The sequence below is a fragment of the Polypterus senegalus genome, chromosome 16 (genome assembly GCF_016835505.1).
Source record: "Polypterus senegalus isolate Bchr_013 chromosome 16, ASM1683550v1, whole genome shotgun sequence".
In the NCBI taxonomy this organism is placed as follows: Eukaryota; Metazoa; Chordata; class Cladistia; order Polypteriformes; family Polypteridae; genus Polypterus; species Polypterus senegalus.
Window position 1 is genome coordinate 91836479 of NC_053169.1, and position 21256 is coordinate 91857734.

Consider the following 21256-nt stretch of genomic DNA (forward strand, 5'->3'; position numbering starts at 1 on the left):
GTCATTACTTTCTTTCTTGCTGCAGCATGGGTAAACAGAGAGCCATTCAAATTTGCAATTTGTCTAAATCACTCTTTATTTTTCTAAAATAATTCTATGGATCATAAGAGTTCTGTGGGAACAGTAGGTTACATATAAAACATATTGCCATCAGCTTTAAAGCAAATAAAAATGCCAAGTCTGCTACTAAAAAGCTCTGCACGCAGCCTCAAAAACTAAAACCTTTACTATGCGCACTGCACCAATAATTTAAGGTATCCAAAACAAAAGACTAAAATTCAATAAGCTTTAGCAATTTGTGTATTGTTAGCTCCTGGGTTTTTAAACAGTTTGACTTTTCAAATTGATAAAGTCAGAAACAATTTAGGAAAAAAGCAGTTCAGCTAAATCCACCTGGAAGAGATTTCCTCCAAACATCAGCTGTATATCCTGCAGCTGTAGATTTAAACAGATGCTGAAGAAATGTCTCCTGAGGAAACAGCTTTGCAATCATACACAACTTTTTTCCCCTCCATAGACTGTGATACTAACTCTGTCTAATCCAAATTTGCTAATCTTGTACGATCTTCCCTTTCAGGGCACCTGTTTTAATATTTTTTTTCAGCCATTTAAGAGGAAAGTATGTGGCAATTGACTAAGCAAATACAGTATACTGTACAACAGGGGTGCCCACACTTTTTCAGCTTGCGAGCTACTTTTAAAATGACCAGGTCAACATGATCTACCTACATTATATATATATATATATATATATATATATATATATATATATATATATATATATATATATATATATATATATATATATATATATATATATATATATATATATATATATATATATATATATATATACACTTTTAAAATAAAACTGTTCTTCTAAGAGTAGTTTTACTGCACCATACTTTTTTCTTTTACTTGAGTACATTTGTGAAGAAAAAATGCTATTACTCCGCTACATTGGGCAACACTCAAAAATTGTTACTTATTTTCCCATTAGATAAAGTCTGACAGAAAATTTTCAATCTGCTCTGTGTAGCGTATGCTGTCAAGTTGCGCACATGCCTTCCGAAATCAAGGCGCTGCAGCTTTAAGGACAGATGTTGCATTTTTCGTTTGAAAGCATTAACTGAGCTAATTATATTGACCATATTGGTTTTCTCTTTTCCTTGCAGCTGTAAATTAAGCTCATTCAACATGTTGGTCAGATCGGAAATAAATGCCAAGTCTAGTGGCCATTGATCGTTAATAAGTTGCTTGTATTCTGCATATTTAATGACGAGGAGAAACTCCTTTTTCTCCAGCCAGGGGTCTTGAAAATTCAGCAGGAATTTCTCCCTAGCCATCTGCCTCAACGAATGCTTAATGATCGAGTGACTCACCCGGAACGATGCTTCGGTGTGTCTGGCTTTGCTTTTGAATTCAGCCGAGTGAAAAATGACGGCTGTCCGATTAACTGCGATTTTAGTTCCCTCTCTTTTCTCTCTCAGATTGCGTTTCAGAAGGAAGTCAATTTCGTAGTTTTTTATGAACAGTTCGAAAGTGCCTTTCCACATTTTCCTTCTTTGGAATAGCAATGATAGATTGACAGATCAGACAAACACACTTCAATTGTGACATTGTGAGTAAAACAAAATCCTCTTCCAATTCCACAACCAGTTCATACCCTCCCACCCTTAATTTTTTTTTTTATTAATCCATTCTTTAGTCGATATAAATTGGAAGGCTAACTAGATCACTTAGATAGCCGGAGTTTTACAGTAGCTCGCACGTTTGATCATGCATGTGGGATGACCAGTGTGTTAGAAGAAAAGGGATCTCAGACTGGCCGCCCGGTATGTCAATCAAGTGGCAAATGAATAGGGAGGATATATGATAGACTAACATTTTAAAAAGTTTTATTTTTGAATGCAATGCGATCTACCTGCACTACCAACGCGATCAACGTATTGGGCACCCTGCTGTACTTCAAACAAATGGATTATGCGACATGCAGCTAAAAACCTGCCATGGTTTGATTCATAAATTATTAATAAAATTTATGAGAAATAAAATTCAAAGCATTTTGTTGGCCTACTGATCATTTCTCTCTCCTGTGTACCTGCAAGACATTAATTACGGAAAGGACGATAAATATGAGGCTGATAATACCATTTCCGAGTGGCAGTGGATCTACTGCTTGACACTTCCCAGACACAGCACATAAGTGGTGAAACAGTGATGAACTCATCTCCTGTGTTCAAAAACTACAAAACATCTTCCTTTCTAGACATTTAGTGTAAGTCATTTTGTACTAAGCCCTTAATTTTCAAATTTATATCCTTAATAATGTCATAGTATGGTACAAATAATTATTCTACAGTAAGAGTGTTTCCAATACTCTATTGCAAAATAAATATGTCCATAGGTGTTTCAAAATTAACTTGAGAGTGCAGGAAAAAAAAAACACTTTATAGAAGACATGGCAGCTGGTAATCAAGCTTTGTTAGAATCAGCCATAAGATGAACTTGCTTCAAAAGTTAGGCCTGTGTGTTATGCAGAAAGTATAAGATGCTAATCACAGTAATCAGTAGCTCAGCCATCATCTTTCTCTCAGCTGCTTCCTCCAAAGCATCTAATGTAGTCCTTAGAACTGACTCAACCTTTTTAACTAACCTAACTTGTTTCACCAATTTACTACCGATTGCTACATGTGAGCTTATTAGTCACTCATTGCAAATTAAAAATAACTAACATTTATATACAAAACTTTAATGAACTTAAAAATTGCTTTTTATTGTAGTTTGTTTGGATTAACAATTCTATTCAAACATATTTATCAAGAGAAAAATAAGCACCCCAAAGATGAATCAATGAGCAGATCACAATGAAAAAGAATCGCACATATCATGACAGCTTAACCTTCAAATTTCTGACAGTTGTAAAGCCTTTTCAGTACTTGTTAATGTACTGATATTGGTGTTTTGAATTTTCTAATAATGTACAGTACTTCTTATTGTCCTTGTCATTTGTAAGTAATATTTTAATTTATTTAGCAGAGTTAAGCAACATTTACAAGGGATGGACAAAGCCACACAGCCTTTCTTTAATAAATAGTAAGCCCTTTATAGGACTGACCTTGGGTGCATTCACTCCCTCTGTAGCACCTTATGCACAAAGGTAGCCAATTAACACATGTGGTAAACAAGGACAAATTCACATTTATGTAATGTTGACAGCAGCAACCAAATTAATGCTGAAAAGAAAAAAGAAAAAAAATTATTGTCTGCATCATCCCCTCCTTGAGCCATCACCTTATCATGGTGGAGGGGTTTGCGTGTCCCAATGATCCTAGGAGCTATGTTGTCCGGGGCTTTATGCCCATGGTAGGGCCACCCAAGGCAAACTGGTCCTAGGTGAGGGATGAGACGAAGAACGGTTCAACACCTCCAATGAAGAATAAAAACTGTGGACGACGTTTTCACTCACCCAGACGCGGGTCACCGGGGCCCCCCTCTGGAGCCAGGCCTGGAGGTGGGGCTCGATGGCGCGCCTTGTGGCCGGGCCTGCACCCATGGGGATCGGCCGGGCACAGCCCGAAGAGGAACGTGAGTCGTCCTTCCCATGGGCTCACCACCTATGGGAGGGGCCAAGGAGGTCAGGTGCAGTGCGAGTTGGGTGGTGGCCGGAGGCGGGGACCTTGGCGGTCTGATCCTCTGCTACAGAAATTGGCTCTTGGGACGTGGAATGTCACCTCTCTGAAGGGGAAGTAGCCTGAGATAGTGCGCGAGGTTGAGAGGTTCCGGCTAGATATATTAGGACTCACCTCGAAGCACAGCTTGGACTCTGGAACCAATCTCCTTGATAGGGGCTGGACTCTCTACCACTCTGGAGTTGCCCCCGGTGAGAGGCGCCGAGCAGGTGTGGGCATACTTATTGCCCCCCGACTTGGAGCCTGTGCGTTGGGGTTTACCCCGTGGACGAGGGTGGCCTCCCTCCGCCTTCGGGAGGGGAGGGTCCTGACTGTTGTTTGTGCGTATGCGTCTGGAGGGGGTACTAGAGGGCATACCTTCTGGGGATTCCCTTGTTTTGCTGGGAGACTTCAATGCCCACGTGGGCAATGACAGTGAGACCTGGAAGGGTTTGATTGGGATGAATGGGCCCCCCCCCGATCTGAACCCGAGCAGTGTTTTGTTATTGGACTTGTGTGCTCGCCACGGATTGTCCATAACGAACACCATGGTCAAGCATAAGGGTGTTCATATGTGCACTTGGCACCAGGACACCCTAGGCCTCAGGTCGATGATCGACTTTGTGGTTGTGTCGCCGGACTTGCGCCATATGTCTTGGACACTCGGGTGAAGAGAGGGCGGAGCTGTCAACTGATCACCACCTGGTGGTGAGTTGGCTTCATGGTGGGGAAGATGCCTGTCAGACCTGGTAGGCCCAAACGTGTTGTGAGGGTCTGCTGGGAACGGCTGGCAGAGTCCCCTGTCAGAAGTAGCTTCAACTCCCACCTGGCAGAACTTCAACCACGCCCCGAGGGAGGTGGGGACATTGAGTCCAATGGGCCATGTTCCGTGCCTCTATTGTTGAGGCGGCTGACCGGACTGTGGCCGCAAGGTGGTCGGTGCCTGTCGCGGCAATCCCCAACCCGTTGGTGGACACCGGCGTGAGGGATGCCGTCAAGCTGAAGAAGGAGTCCTATAGGACTTTTTGTCCTGTGGGTCTCTGGAGGCAGCTGATAGGTACCGCAGGCCAAGCGAATGTGGCTTCGTTGTTGCTGAGGCAAAACTTGGGCATGGGAGGAGTTTGGAGAGGCCATGGAGAACGACTTTGGACGGCTTCGAGGAGATTCTGGTCCACCGTCCGGCGTCTCAGGAGGGGAAGCAGTGCAGTGTCAACACCGTATATGGTGGGATGGTGCGCTGCTGACCTCACTTCGGGGCGTTGTGGGTGGTGGGGGAGTACTTCGAAGACCTCCTCAATCCCACTAACATGCCTTCCAATGAGGAAGCAGAGCCTGGGGACTCTGAGGTGGGCTCTCCCATCTCTGGGACTGAAGTCACCGAGGTGGTCAAAAACTCCTTGGTGGCAGGGCCCCGGGGTGGATGAGATACGCCGAGTTCCTTAAGGCTCTGGATGTTGTAGGACTGTCTTGGTTGACACGCCTCTGCAACATCGCATGGACATCGGGACAGTGCCTCTGGATTGGCAGACCGGGTGGTGGTCCCCTCTTTAAAAAGGGGGACCGGAGGGTGTGTTCCAACTATAGAGGGATCACACTCCTCAGCCTCCCTGGAAAAGTCTATTCAGGGGTTGTGGAGAGGAGGGTCCGTTAAATAGTCGAACCTCGGATTCAGGAGGAACAGTGTGGTTTTCGTCCTGGTCGCGCAACAGTGGACCAGTTCTACACCCTTAGCAGGATCCTGGAGGGTGCATGGGAGTTTGCCCAAACAGTCTACATGTGTTTTGTGGACTTGGAAAAGGCGTTCGACCGTGTCCCTCGGGAATCCTGTGGGGGTGTTCGGGGAGTATGGGGTACCGGACCCCATGATAAGAGCTGTTCGGTCCCTGTACAACCGGTGTCAGAGCTTGGTCCGCATTGCCGCAGTAAGTCGAGCCCGTTTCCAGTGAGAGTTGGACTCCGCCAGGGCTGCCCTTTGTCACCGATTCTGTTCATAACTTTTATGGACAGAATTTCTAGGCGCAGCCAGGGTGTTGAAGGGGTCCGTTTGGTGGACTCAGGATTGGGTCACTGCTTTTTGCAGATGATGTTGTCCTGTTTGCTTCATTAGGCCGTGATCTTCAGCTCTCTCTGGAGCGGTTCGCAGCTGAGTGTGAAGCGGCTGGGGTGAGAATCAGCACCTCCAAATCCGAGCCATGGTCCTCAGCCGAAAAGGGTGGAGTGCCCTCTCAGGGTTGGGGAGAGATCCTGCCCCAAGTGGAGGAGTTCAAGTATCTCGGGGTCTTGTTCACGAGTGAGGGAAGAATGGAGCGTGAGATCGACAGGCGGATCGGTGCGGCATCCGCAGTGATGCGGGCTCTGCATCGGTCTGTCGTGGTGAAAAAGGAGCTGAGCCGTAAGGAAAACTCTCAAATTTACCAGTCGATCTACGTTCCTACCCTTACCTATGGTCATGAGCTATGGGTAGTGACCGAAAGAACGAGATCGCGAATACAAGCGGCTGAAATGAGTTTCCTCCACAGGCTGTCTGGGCTTTCCCTTAAAGATAGGGTGAGGAGCTCAGTCATCCGGGAGGGGCTCAGAGTAGAGCCGCTGCTCCTCCACATCGAGAGGAGTCAGATGAGGTGGCTCGGGCATCTGATCAGGATGCCTCTTGGACACCTCCCTGGTGAGGTGTTCGGCACGTCCAACCGGGAGGAGGCCCAGGGAAGACCCAGGACACGCTGGAGGGACTATGTCTCCCGGCTGGCCTGGGAACGCCTTGGGATTCTCCCGGAAGAAGTGACCGGGGAGAGGGAAGTCTGGGCTTCTCTGCTTAAGCTGCTAACCCCGCGACCCAACCTCGGATAAGCGGAAGAGGATGGATGGATGGATGTCTGCATCATGATCACCACTTCCCTTTTGTTTTATAAAATAACTTCCTCCTTTATCTAGAAAACATACATATTCAAGATATATTGCTATTCACAGAAGACATGATCCCTAAAAATTACACTCTTATTTTCCAGTTTCTGCTACTTGCATAATCCTTTCAACACAAAATAGTCCAAAAATAAGCAAAAGAAAGATAAAACACTCAGACAATAGAAATTAATTACCAGCTTGTGTGACGTAATGCTTACTTGACTTCCTCTAACAAACCACTGTTATGGCACAGGAATGCAGCCCATCTCTAAAACAAGAGCCTGCTACAGGATCATGGCTAAGACTGCTGTCTGTTTCAGAGTTCTTTCTTCTTAAGTTTTTTCCAGGTGTTTTGGTTAAAAAATGGACTGGATAGTCTGAGGAAGTATTCAAATGTTAACAATTTTTGATTAGGAGATACTCTCACAGTGGTAGTATGTGCTAATTGTTCCTTTAAATATCTTATTCAAATTGTATTTTCAAACATCAGTCAGATAAATTATTTAATCATTCTGAACACTTTCTCCCTTCTCATTGTATACAAATATTCTGTAAATTTATACATATAAAATATGTTTAGCTTTGTTTTATAGTTTATAATTTATCATTGGGTGTTTAATGGGCCTTCTCTCATAGCTTAAAAATGATCCTTATATCGTGAAAGTAGCTAATTATTAAAATGTAAATATGGCAAAAAAAAATGTTTTTGCATAACTGTTTAAAGAATAATAATGATGTACTAATTACATTTGCTGCACACTATAAAACCTTTAAAATTACCTAGTACGTTAGCCACAATATTTTAAAAATATCTATAGTATCATATATAAATGTCTACGCGTGGAAGGTGTGTGTATGTGTGTATGTGTGTCTGTCTGTCTGGCCTTGAAGTGCGAGGCTACACAATGAAGCTCAAAGAGCTGGCAAGGCAGCCCCAAGTTAACAAGTAGGAAGAACAAAGAAGTGCAAGGCTACAGCATGAAGCTGAAAGAAAGCAACTCCGTCGCCAAAGTGAAACCACCAACGAAAGACAAAGTCTCTTAGCTGATAATACACAAGTGAGGCGAGCACAATCGGCAAAACGAAACCTCTGAGGAGAGAGAAATTAGCTTAACCAAAGATAGACAAGGGGGGGTGCACGCCCACAAAATAAAACCACTGATGATTTCAATAGTTTCTAGGAAACTGGACTTTTTACAGCAGGGCTTAAGTGTGCATACATTCTATTTCTGTATTTTATACAAAAGTGTACAACAAAGTAAAGTAAAAATAAAAGGGGGAAAAAAAACAGTCATAAAACACAACAGAGGTAGGGAATATCACTCTAGACACATTTACACTACCACCATGATGTGACCCAATTATGATTTTTTTCACATATTTGATACATATCAGATTTAGATCAGATCATGATAGATATCAGACTAAAAAAAAAAAATTTTTTTTTTGATCAGATACAGGACACATTTGTATGTGGTACTGAGTTCTAATTCAGTTTTGACTGTCCATATCCAATCCATACTTGAACAAGCAGGTTGGATTTTCATTCACAACATGTGACACATTACAAGGAAAGAGAAATGCATAAGGAGAGACAATTGCACAGATATTAAAATGTTATCTGCCTCATTTAAATGTTCTCTAGACTTTGGGATTCTTTAGAGCAGCTAACAATATTCTTCATTCTTCTTATGTATCCATATTACTCTCTGAATAGACATGGAGGAAAATATGGCAAGAACTGCTAAACCATGTAAGGCCATATCCCTTCTCTCCTGACTCAACATAATTACAAAATATGATCTGCCTCTAAAACACAGAAATCTGAGGAGCATGAGCAGAAAAAAAAAAAACACAAACAGTAAATTCCAATATACTACTTAAGCTGAATATGTATGTAAATGCTCAGATATCTCTGCAGCTGTGCAATGTACACAGCACACTAATGCACCAATTTAAGTTTGGACATGGAGAACTAGGAGAGGAAATGTAGTCTTTAACAGTTTGTGTTCCAACTGTAAACAAATACATATAAAAACATTCTTCTGTGGTTCATAATTGCAAAACACTGTAGAATACATTACACACTACAACACTTACAATATCAAAGCTGTGTTCTTGAAATGCTCCTACTCCCAGCCCCCAAATCATGTGCATTTTGTTAATACTTAATGCAATTAGACCAGATGTGGTTTTCAGTTCTGTCTCCTTCTGCGATATTTTCCTTCCACTCTCTAATACATCCTTATTTTTGTGGCGTAGTGGTTAGGGCTTTGGACTGAAAACCCTGAGGTTGTCGGTTCAAATGCTGCTGCTGATGCTGTTTGACCATGACCAAGTCACTTGATCTGCCTGTGTTCCAATTGGAAAACCAAAAGAAATGTAACCAATTGTATCATAAATGTTGTAAGACGCCCTGGATAAAGGCGTCAGCCACATAAGTAAAATTAAATCTAACAACATGCTTTTTACATTAATATCAGTGAAATAAGGCCCTTATGTTAAAAAGAACTTTTTTTTATTAAAATACATTATTCTGTGATAATTATAAACAGGAAAGCAACCAAGTACAGTAAAATCTGAAATATTAAAGTAACAAATGTGACAACTGAAAACCATTTACACTTTATAAAAATTCTTCTGAAAATGTATTTTAATAAAGCTACAGGTAAGCAACCACCAGCCCAGCATAAGTTAAAGTTGTTGATCGGATGAAGTGCTCAAGCACCTAACATCAGTGGATTCAGAGTGCTACCAAAAACAAACAAAAGCAGAGGTGCGTCATTTAAACCTCCATGCAAAATGTTGAACCAAACAAAGCAGGGCTATGATAGTGGTATAATGAGGTGTTTCTCCAAAAAAGTCCAGAAGCCACTGTAGATAATGATTATAATATAGACTCAATTAAGAAAGTGATGTACTTACTGTATATTGTTATCATATTTTAAATAATGTGGCGTCAGAAACACCCACCCAACTTCGTATTCAGCCAACTTAGAATCACAAATTAACCTAAGAACATGTCACAGGACATGCAAAATTGTACATTGTTTTATATATATATTTTTATTAACATCATATTTAAATAGCCAAGGTCAAGTATATATGTTGAGTCCAGTGTTCCCAATCGGCATGATCAAAATCAAATGTTAAATTAAAAACAATCCCAGTTTTAGTTTACAGTGCTTTACAATATTGATTTGTTAAAGCAACGTACTCTGATTGAAATAGAAATTTCAGAGGGCCTGGAACTAGAGTTGATGAAGCTCATTAAGCTGTAAAGGGCTACAAAAGCACTTCTAAAGATGTGGGCCTCCATTAGTCTACAGTCAAGCAAACAGTGCACAAATGTCAAGAAGGTCATTATCACTGGAGTGGGCATTTTTAAAAGAGATCTGTAAAAGTGCACCGTAGGTTGTTTAATGGAGGTTCTGTAATAAATTGGGTTTATTTGTGTGCATAGAATAACAGATCAGTGTTTATGGAACAGCATAATTTTGCAAGTGGTAATGAATTGAAAAATACATGCTATTGCAATTAATACTCTATTACATTGGAAAACTAAACTGTAGTAGCATTTGATTCTTATAGCACATGATAAATAAAACTGGTTTAAAAAAAGCAAAACAATAAAATTATAAAAATGCCCAATAGTTAAAAGGTATTTTAGTTTGGCTCTGCCAACACCAGCATTTTAAGAAGTCTGTAAATATTAAAAACTATACAAAAGTTATTTGTCCAAATATAATTGTAGGTAAAAACAATTTCCACATTTGTACAGCTTTTTTTAAAAACTTTAAAGGAATCTGAAAAGAATTCATACATGGAATGCATCTTCTTAGATATATAGTATAAATTAACTGAAAAATAAAATAGCTCAGTTTGTGTTTTTCTAGAATAATATTGAGGCCTAACATATGAAAAACTGTTAAATGTTCACTGTTATATAACTTAACAAAAGCCAGCACTGATAATATGTTTACATAATTAAATTCTGTTGCCAGCTTCATCCAGCATTTGTGCTTAAGCTGACCATCTAGCCTTCTTTGATTAGTGAAACTGCCCTTAATAGAGCTGCATATGGGTAACATACAGTAGATACTTCTCTCCTTGCTGTTTTTCATCGTCTTCTATATATAAAGCCTGAATTTCTTTTCTGGAACATGTGTTTACCAAACTATTAAATGGCAGATCTGCAAGTTGGACTCCACAGAAGCTTCATTGCAAGTCTCTGCCAAACTCTTACTCCAAGTAATGTTAAACAAAAAAGTCCAAAAAACTATTTTTAACAAACGTCATGCACTATGCAAAGCCAGTTTTGTAAAAAGTTAAGTCAGTTTTGTCATTAAAAAAGAGAAGACAGGTTGAAGCAGTGAACCTTGTATAATTTAGGCATCAATAAGATACAAACTTTTGTTGCACAATGAATACAACTTGTGCACAAAGACACCATATCTTGTAGTTTGAAATGAAAAATGCAAAATTATCAATCAGTAATCATCACGATTAAATTTATTTATTATGCATTATATAATTATTGACATATTAAAACATTTATGGAAAACATCTGCTTGATCTTCTTTATGCACACATATTGTGTGAGAATAGCTTAAAGACAATATACTAATGTTATGTTGTTTGTCGTGCAATTCTTTTTTTCCCCAACTTTCACACACCAAAAAAAATAAAAAAAAATTAGACTTGCAAAATGAGTCTAAAAATGACAAAAAGCAGAATTAAGTGGACAGAGCCACATGGAGTTTGGCAGGAAGAGATCAAGAAATGATCAGTGCATATATTCCTTAGAAAATAGATCACCAAAGCTGACATTCCTTAAAATAAAGAAATTACATCATCTTGTCAGATTAAATAAAGAACTATTAGAAAAGAAAAAAAAAACAATCCCCCAAATAGGGAGAGAAAAAAAAAAAAACTGTGGTACATACATCCACTCTTGCTACACTAATATATTATCACTGTAAACTAATACTTCAAAATTAAGGCGTTTTCCTAGGACACAGAAACTTTAAAAGTCATGCATTATAGTTAGGATGGTCAAATTGCTCATTTACTGCACTACAGAAAATTTAATAAATGGCAACAAGAATCATAATAAAAACTAAAAGTACTGTATGTCCAATTAACATCAGTTCTTAAATCACCTCACAAAACTTGCAATTAAGAATTAATATAACTTTAAAAACCTCCAGAATGCAGTCATTCTTCTTCTTTTGGCTGCTCCTGTTAGGGTTTGCCACAGCGGATCATCTTCTTCCATATCTTCCTGTCCTCTGCATCTTGTTCTGTTACCCCCATCACCTGCATGTCCTCTCTCCATAAACCTTAGGCCTTCCTCTTTTCCTCTTCCCTGGCAGCTCTATCCTTAGCACCCTTCCCTCAGTATACCTAGCATCACTCCTCTGCACATGTCCAAACCAACACAATCTCGCCTCTCTGACTTTGTCTCCCAACCGTCCAACTTGAGCTGACCCTCTAATGTCCTCATTTCTAATCCTATCCATCCTCATCACACCAAATGCAAATCTTAGCATCTTTAACTCTGCCACCTCCAGCTCTGTCTCCTGCTTTCTGGTCAGTGCCACCATCTCCAACCCATATAACATAGCTGGTCTCATTACCGTCCTGTGGACTTTCCCTTTCACTCTTGCGGATATCAGTCTGTCACAAATTACTCCTGACACTCTTCACCTCTCTTCCACAATCCCTGTTACTCTGTACTGTTGATCCCAAGTATTTAAACTCATCTACCTTCGCCAACTCTACTCCCTGCATCTTCATCACTCCACTGACCTCCCTCTCATTCACACACATGTATTCTGTCTTGTTCCTACTGACCTTCATTCCTCTCCGCTCTACAGCATATCTCCACTTCTCCAGGGTGCTCCCTACTATCCCTACAGATCACAATGTCATCAGCAAACATCATAGTCCACAGGGACTCCCGTCAAATCTCGTCTGTCAACCTGTCCATCACCATTGCTCTGAGCCGATCCCTGATGTAATCCCACCTCCACGTTGAATGCATCCGTCGCTCCTACTGCAGACCTCACCATGGTCACACTTCCCTCGTACATATCCTGCACAACTATTACGTACTTCTCTGCCACTCCCGACTTCCTCATACAATACCACAGCTCCTCTTGAGGCACCCTGTCATATGCTTCATCAGGTCCACAAAGATGCAATGCAACTCCTTCTGGCCTTCTCTAAACTTCTCCATCAACATCCTCAGAGTAAACATCCGTACTGCTGTTCACTAATCATCACCTCACTTTTTAACCTAGCTTCCACTACTCTTTTCCATAACTTCATGCAGTTATAAAGGTTTTAAATCTTTTTAACAATAAAAACTGTTCAGTACACATATTTTGGGGAATACATTGCAGTCAAGTAAACCTCTTTAAAATTCCAAGAATAAATAAGACAAGTTTAAGTGGAGTCTTTCGCTATAGGCTATCCAAACTCTGTAATTACCTGCCTACTAAAACTGGGAAAAACATCAATAATGGCTTTTAAAATAAAGACATGCTGCTGCTGTTATGGCTACTGCTTAAGTGGTTATTTACATTGCATTTTCAAATATAATTTTTGTTTTTCCATTGTTAACTGTCTTTTCCTTTTCAATGTGTATTGAGGCACAATTATCGAATGCTGTATGATTGATCTCTTTTTAGATTTCTTCAACCCAAAAGGAATCACTGACACTACCTACAGAATGGAACTTTACAGAATGCAAATGACTCAAGAAAGTTGGAATTTGGTAATAAACCATCCAAGGGAAAAGAGAGATAAACAGAGAATCATGATTTCATATTTCAAAATTGTGTTTTGTTTTCATAGTGCATTTCTATATTTCATACTTCTGTATATTTGTAATCATTACAATGAGCTCAAAGGTATAAATGCTCTTAAGAACATTCAGAACTTTACAACTTAGCGTATAACTCTTGTTTGTTCAAATAACAGCCCTGGCAAGATACAATGGCGCTAGTAAATTTTCCTGTGGATGTCAAGATTGAGGATGAGATGATTTCTTACTAATTTCTACTGGTGCAAAGTGGAGTCCATCCCCAGTGGCTGCAGAACATCTTGGCACAGTAGTGAGCTGAAGACTGTAAACTGCTATAGACGGTGGTGAACATGACACCCAGCTGTACTCTGCACATGCAAATAGTATGATTAAAGACCTCAGCCATCCTGCATAGTCCCTTTCTTACTCTTCCCTTCTGGCATATACTACAGGACCATTCATACCTGCAATGGTAGACTCGGGGACAGTTTGCAACCACAGATCATAAAGGTACCGATCACACAGTCACTTAAGAAAGGAGAACTATTGAAAAACTTGACAGTTGCTAATGTGACTCCAATCTTCGAGAAGAGACACAAAATAGATCCTGGTAATAGCAGATCAATAAGTCTTACATATGTACCAAGCAAAATTATGGGAATTATAAGAAACTAGCCGAAGCCCGCCGTAGCATACAGCGGTGTAAGAATAGGAACGGAAAACGGTGAGAGATAGGAATTCAGTATAACAAAGGCTTAGGAAACCACCGCCACAGCATAACGAAAATAGCAAGGAGCGAAACCAATGCCAATGGTCGAGAGAGTACCTTCCTGTAGCAGGCTACGGAAAACATAGACGCCGCATTCACTGTGTTGCCCAGTCGGCACGATAAGTCAGCGCGTCCGCCCTATTGCGAGAGGTAAAAGTGCCATTTAAACTAATACAGATAGATGTGGAAACCGGGTTTTCTGTTGAAAAACAATAACGTTTAAAACAGTATCGTTTACATACAACAGATTTTGGTGAATCGTTTATATGTAATTATTTATATCCATTTATACACTAAATTCGTGCGTATCCCATGGTCTTAGAGTTGGTGGGCGGGACTCTCTGTCTTGCGTACGCTCTCTGTCTTGCTTGCCCTTAGTTAGAGTTGGCGGGCGGGCTCTGTGAGTTGGCGATCGTGGCTCTCTGTCTTGTGTGCGGTGTAAAGTCAACGTGGCTCAGAGGTGCATGTGGACTTTTGCACAGATGAAAGCGACTGAGGCTGTTTTTGGTAAGTTGTTGCGTGCCTCTCGACCGACGCTGGACTCGGGAGGACAGTTACAGTTGGCGTGCGTGGCTCTGTCATGCGTATCCCATGACGCGGTAGGAGGGTTAGAGTTGGCAGGCGGGACTCTGTCTTGCTTGCACTCAGTGAATTATTATATATATATATATATATATATATATATATATATAGATTAGAAAAAGTACTGTACCTATAGGAAAATAATACACTAAAAGAAAGCCAGCATGAGTTTATGAGAGGAAGATCCTGCCAAACTAATCTTTTAGTTTTTTTTTAAGCAGGCATCTGCAATAGCTGACAAAAACAAATGACATAATTTAATTAGCCTTTGATATGGTCCTAAACCGAAGATTTATTCTAAAACTAAAAGATGTAGGCATCAAAAGACCAATGAAGCTGTATTTAATCTTGATTAAACAACAGCAAATAAAGTGTACAGATGAAAGTGGAAAATGATGTCATCAATGGAGTCCCTCAGGGGTCTGTCCTTGGACAGTTACTTTTTTCTGATTAATATTAATGACATTTATACTAGTATAGTTTGTAGACTTTTGCAATTCACGGATGTAATTAAAATTGAAGGCACGGCAGACAACAGGTAGGCAGGAAAAAAAAAAAAAAACAACAACAAAGACCTGGACAAGATTCAGACTTGGGCGAACAATTGGGAAGATGTAGTTTTACACAGAAAAGTGCCTTGTACTAAACATCGACAACATTAACATCAATTACAAATTTACAAATACAAGATGGAAGACACTTTCCTACAGGAAGCACCTTCTGAAAAGGATTTAGATATGTATTTTGAGATGTTTTCATCGTCTCAGCAATGTGCAGCAGCAATAACTAGGCAAATGAAATGTCCAGTTCTATGGTAAAAACCACTGAATATAAATTGAGGGATGTTAATAATGCACAAGTAAGACTACATCGAGAGTACCGTGTGCAGTTCTGGTCACGACGATACAAAAAAGATATATAGTACCTGAAGTGGTGAAGAGGAGAGCAACCAGGTGCCTCCCAACACATGTTGTACCCTGACAGACTTACAGAATTAAACCTGTTTAGGTTGGAGCAGAAGAGACTGCATGGGGAACTAATCCAGGTCTACAAAATCCTCAAAGGCATTGACAAAGTAGATGCGACACAATTCTTTCAGATTAAGGGTGAGTCACAAACTCTAGAATATCAGTGGAAACTACAGGGATGTGCATTTAACACTGAAGCCAGGAAGCACTTCTTCCCACAAAGTGTGGGAATCTGTAACAAAATACTGAGGTATGTAGCTAAAGCAGAAACCTTGACAACCTTTAAGAAGTATCTGGATAAGACAGATATTGGGACAGCCTAACTATTAGCTCAACAATAAGCTTGATGGAATATATATATGCATGCGCGCACACATACACACACGCATAACATATATGTTGCACTGTGTATTTTTGATGGTACTGCATTTTTCTTTTTTTATCTATTCTGAGCAGACATGCAAGTAAGAATTTCATTATATTATGCAACCATGACAATAAACTGTAGCTTTCTTGCTTTGACAAGTAAATTTTTTAAGCAAATCAATAAACAAAAAAATAAAATCTACTAGGTTCTTACATGAGGAGACTGTTTGGTGCCACAAAGTATCCTACAAAATCTGATTAATGCTAAATTCCATTCAAAACATACTGATTTCTATGTTAGGTATGTGGTCAGGGAGACTGATGTAGAGGTATCAATACAGCACAAGAACCATGAATGCTGCCAAAACATGAGATATTTTGTAGCAACGTTGAAGGAAAACAGGTTATAGCAAAAGCATGGTAAATGTGATACAAAACCCCCTAAAAATATATTGGGGACTTTAAATAAATTGTATCAGTTCCAAAAGACAACCTTTAGACAAACACATTTATATTACTCAGCTACTGTGACTAGAGGAAGAAGTAGTCAAGCCACGCCGCTAAACCTCACTGAACAAAACAAAATTCAAACACTGAAAACAGTACTGTCTTTGATTTATTTGTTTGTCTCAACGTAAATTCTGGTGATGTGCCTATCCCTTTAACAAGGTATTTTGGCCTTATTTTAAAGATTTGACAACTGGTTTCATAAAAACATTCCATTGGCTACTGCATTATGCCTCACATAAGATCAAAACAGATAAAAACTCAAATATTATAAACGATAAAGTAGTAAGACCACTGAATCATCGTGTCACACTATTTCACCTAAATGTTTAAGTATTAATATTTAAAAAAGAAAAAAAAAAAAGTGTTTTGTGTAACTTAACTACATAAATACTATTACTGTGCAATAAAGCAGCTAAATGATTACAAGAAAATACACAAAAGATAAGAAATGTGTCATGCAACTGAAATACTGTTAAACATGAAACTTAGAAAAGAAACTTCAAGAATACCCTGCTGGTGAGTTATTGCTAGTCTTGCAAGAGAAAAACCTGGGCTTTAATCAACCTCAATATGAAGATAAATGAATTTAAGGACATCTCAATATTATAAATAAATAAATATTCCCTCGTATGGTAAAGGAAATATGTAAAATGACAATAGTTTATTTCTGTACTGTTATGAAAGTTGCTTCTCAAAGAAGAGAATAAGAATTATGACCAAAAAAATGCAGTGTAACACATTTACTTTACAGATATGGGGAATGAAAACATGCACAGCAGTGTAAAAAAAATCTTTTTTATTCTGAAAAGCTCATCAAAAAACAACTGAACAAAATAGCTAAATAAAATAAAAAGAGAAATAAACAACGTGCCAAAGAATTTAACAATTAGACACGTAAAACATCAATTATGGAAATGATTATACTGTGCGCTAAAATAATAAAACCTTTCAAAAGTGTCCTCCAAAAGTCAAGGCTACTGCAATAGTAAAGTGTACAGTACTGTATTCTTTGTAAGTATTAAACTTGGTCAATTCTGTGCTAGTCAAATCACCTGGAAATGGGAGACACCTACTGGAAAATATATGTACTAACCACCAATTTCAAAAATAGCATAGTTACAAAGTGAAACAATTAGATAGCAGTTTTGCTAATGAAATGGGACACCAGAAAATATAATCTATGCCTGCTAGGCTCAGGTGCTGTATATATAATACAATTACCAAACATTCTATCATTCCCACCACAAAATTAAATCTTTCTAGATACTTTGGTCTTTTATTTTCTACAAATTGTCTAAAATCATATTAATTGCATTTCATTAAACTCATTAAATAAGAACTCATTCTTAAATAAAAAAATGAGAAAAAATGTTAAAATGAATTCATTCAATCCCCCACCAGGGGCAAATAGAATGTATTTCCATTGAAGGACACTCAACTCACTTCAAATTATAGTTTTCAATGAGCTTAACATTAATATGAGGAATGTAAGGATAACTGGACTATCAGGAGAACATTCAAACTACTTAAAGACAGTGCCCAGTCCATAAATCAGAGCTGTGAGGCAGCAGTGCTAAGTGCTGCAACACTGTACTATATTGCTTTCTTTGATAAAATTGCCTTTCCATCTTAATACAGATATTATTATGCAGCTTTAACTTTTCAGTAGCATGTTTTTAAAATGCTCTGTGTCAACAATCTTTTTTTTTTCTAAAGCACCCACTATTGTCAGTGAATAGGAAAAACAACATTAATATTGAATCGTAAACAAAATACACAAATAAGAGAATATATGTGGTAATAATAAAATACAATATGTTACAACTACATTTGAATTATTTATCCAAAATAAAACAAATATATTCAACCATACTGTTAAGTGAATATTTACCATTTTTTACCACTTCCCACATACCATAGGTTCATTATAACAGCACTTAAAAAGAAATTTTATAATTGATTTCCATCTTAATATGAGTGCAAAATGCAATAAATGACATAAAAACAGAACATACTTTACTAATGCCATACCTTAACCGAGCTACATGTGTACTGTACTATACAAGCTAAACTAACCAAACTGAAGGTGGGCTTTTCTCTTTATCGATTACAGTGTATATACAACTGAATGGCTTAAGTATTTCCATAATTAAGAATTTTTGCACTTCAGTCAAAAGTGAAGAAATAAGCTTTGTGTTAAACAATAACTTTGCATTCTAGTAGCAGAATAACATTCAGTTTAAATTACTACATGCTGAAACATTTACAAAATAAGATACAGTATACATGTAAGTGTTGAAACACATAACAGCAAGCAATATGTTCTCTCAAAAATAAAATTTATATTTAAGTTCTTGCAATCTTCAATATTGTTATGCTTCTTAATTTTACTACTCTAACCCTTAAACTACAGAATATTTTCTCTTTAAAATATGTATCATTTAAACCCACCTATTTGAAGAATTTATTGATTATGGAATGCAATAAAGATAACAAGGTTAAACACCTGTAAAGCAGGTACCCATATTGTGCAAATAATTTTGATAGTCTACAAGGTTTAATTATTCTGTGAACTCGATTCTTTACTTTTTTTCCCCAAATATAAGCAAACATGGCCTCAGTTCGTCACCAAAAAAAGGTAAGCAAACTTGGACACAGGCTAATTGCCTATCAAAAGTAACCATAAGCTAATTTCTAAAAGCAATCCGTCAAGCAAAAGGCGGCATTTATAAGAATGAGATTTTTTTCTAAAATAAGCTGTCAATGTATAAACCTTCTTAAACAGTAAGAAACTTCATGTTTATAACTATACATGTGATGGAACAATATTATGTGATCTAAACCAAAAACATGGATTGTTATAGTAAACATAGCTAAAATCACTTTTATAGGCTAGAAGTCTACAAATGGCAGGACCCACATGAAGGTGTTTCTCTGGAGATGCCATTCACCCTGCAAGTGAAATATAACTTGCTAATCATGGCGTAAGCTACTAATCAAGGAAGGTAAAAATAAACACACAACTATCTTTATAACAGATGTGATCTTACAGTTGAAAGCAATATTAAGTGCTATGTAATTCACTTCAAGTGAAGTGTAGAAAGATGAATCCTGAAATTCTAGCCATTCATCCATTTTCTAAAACTGATTTTTGCAATCCAGATGAGAAGTACCAGAGTATACCCTGCCAACAACGAGTGTAAGACAAGAATCAGCCCTAGATAAGACATCATTCTATTATAGGACACAACTATACTCAATCACATGGAGTCAGTTTAGAGTCTCCTATTAATCTAACTACGTCTTTGTGATGTGGGAGGAAACCAGAATAAGAAAACTATTGCAGACATACGGAAAACATGCAAATACAAAACATAATGCAGGAGTCAAGATATTGTTAACTGACACACCCCTGAAGAAGTTGATATAACAAAAGAAAACAGACAAATGAATAAACAAATTAAACTCCCAAAAGAAAGAATTCCACAAATCTGCTTTCCTAATAATATAGCTAAACTGCTAGACGAATGCTAATAAATGAAATGATTATCCTAATTACACTGCAATATTAATATCAGCATCAATTATCTACATTGTGATCCCTTCTTAACATTCATCTCTCTTGTTATTAATAAATCATATTTTAGTCACCAATTTTTTCAATTTCTAAATGTACCTACTACTGCTATATTTTATATATATTATATTATATTATATTAATATATTATATTATATTTTATATATATATACTGTATATTTTATAAGAAATAATATTGGATGCACAGTTATTATGTATTTCTCTTACAGTATACTGCATGCCTTTTTTTAAAGCATTTTTACTATAACGCTGTGAAATACGTTAATAGAAAACACAGATATAACTAGAACCTTGAAGTACCAGTAAGTAGTACATTTTTAGATATGTTAAACCAATGGAAAAAAAAAAAGTATATATAACAAAAAATACAAAAAGGTACAGTACCAAATTTACTCCACGGGCCAAATAAAGTTCTATTTATCTATCATGGCATTAACAGTTAAAATATATTAGAAGATGACATAATTATCCAATATTTTAATCACAGAACACTCACCAACATACTGTACTTTATTTTTTTCTGCAAAGTTTTACAATAGAACAGTTAAAAATATTTTTTAATTTTTATTTCATCTGAAACAGAGACACAATCTTATTCAACAGGGTCTTGGATAAAATGCTACTAATTAATACAAAAATGAATTAAATCAACAAAAGTACCTTCTTTGCAGATAAAGAGAGAAGATGCTTCAAGATATGTTTAAAATCATTTTAATGCAAAGTACAAACACTTGTTCTAAATCATTTCACGATTCAGCCATTAGGCACATAAGGCATTTAAACCTGAAAACTTGTATTGTCAATGATTGTTGTTGCCACATTCTAATAATGCTTTAGCTAATTCTGCACCACAAAATATTCATGTGGTTATTTGTTATTTCCTTAACAGTAAAAGGAATATATATATTCCACAAAAAAAGATGTTTCTACTTGGTGAATATTACAATGTCAATTTTTGAAATATAGCCAAAGATTCACTCCAGTGAACAGCCTCTGTGCTGTGGCCAGTTTACAAGTAAAGCTGTTAAAGCAATAGGCCAAATACCACTCATGAAAAGTACATCTCAAAGGATACTTCAA

The 21256-nt window shown here is 37.9% G+C and overlaps 1 protein-coding gene across 4 annotated transcripts in view; it reads right to left on the reverse strand.

Moving 5' to 3' along the window:
- Positions 1 to 21256, reverse strand: part of sdccag8 (SHH signaling and ciliogenesis regulator sdccag8) — a 186361-nt gene that overhangs the window by 104503 nt on the left and 60602 nt on the right. The window lies entirely within an intron of this gene.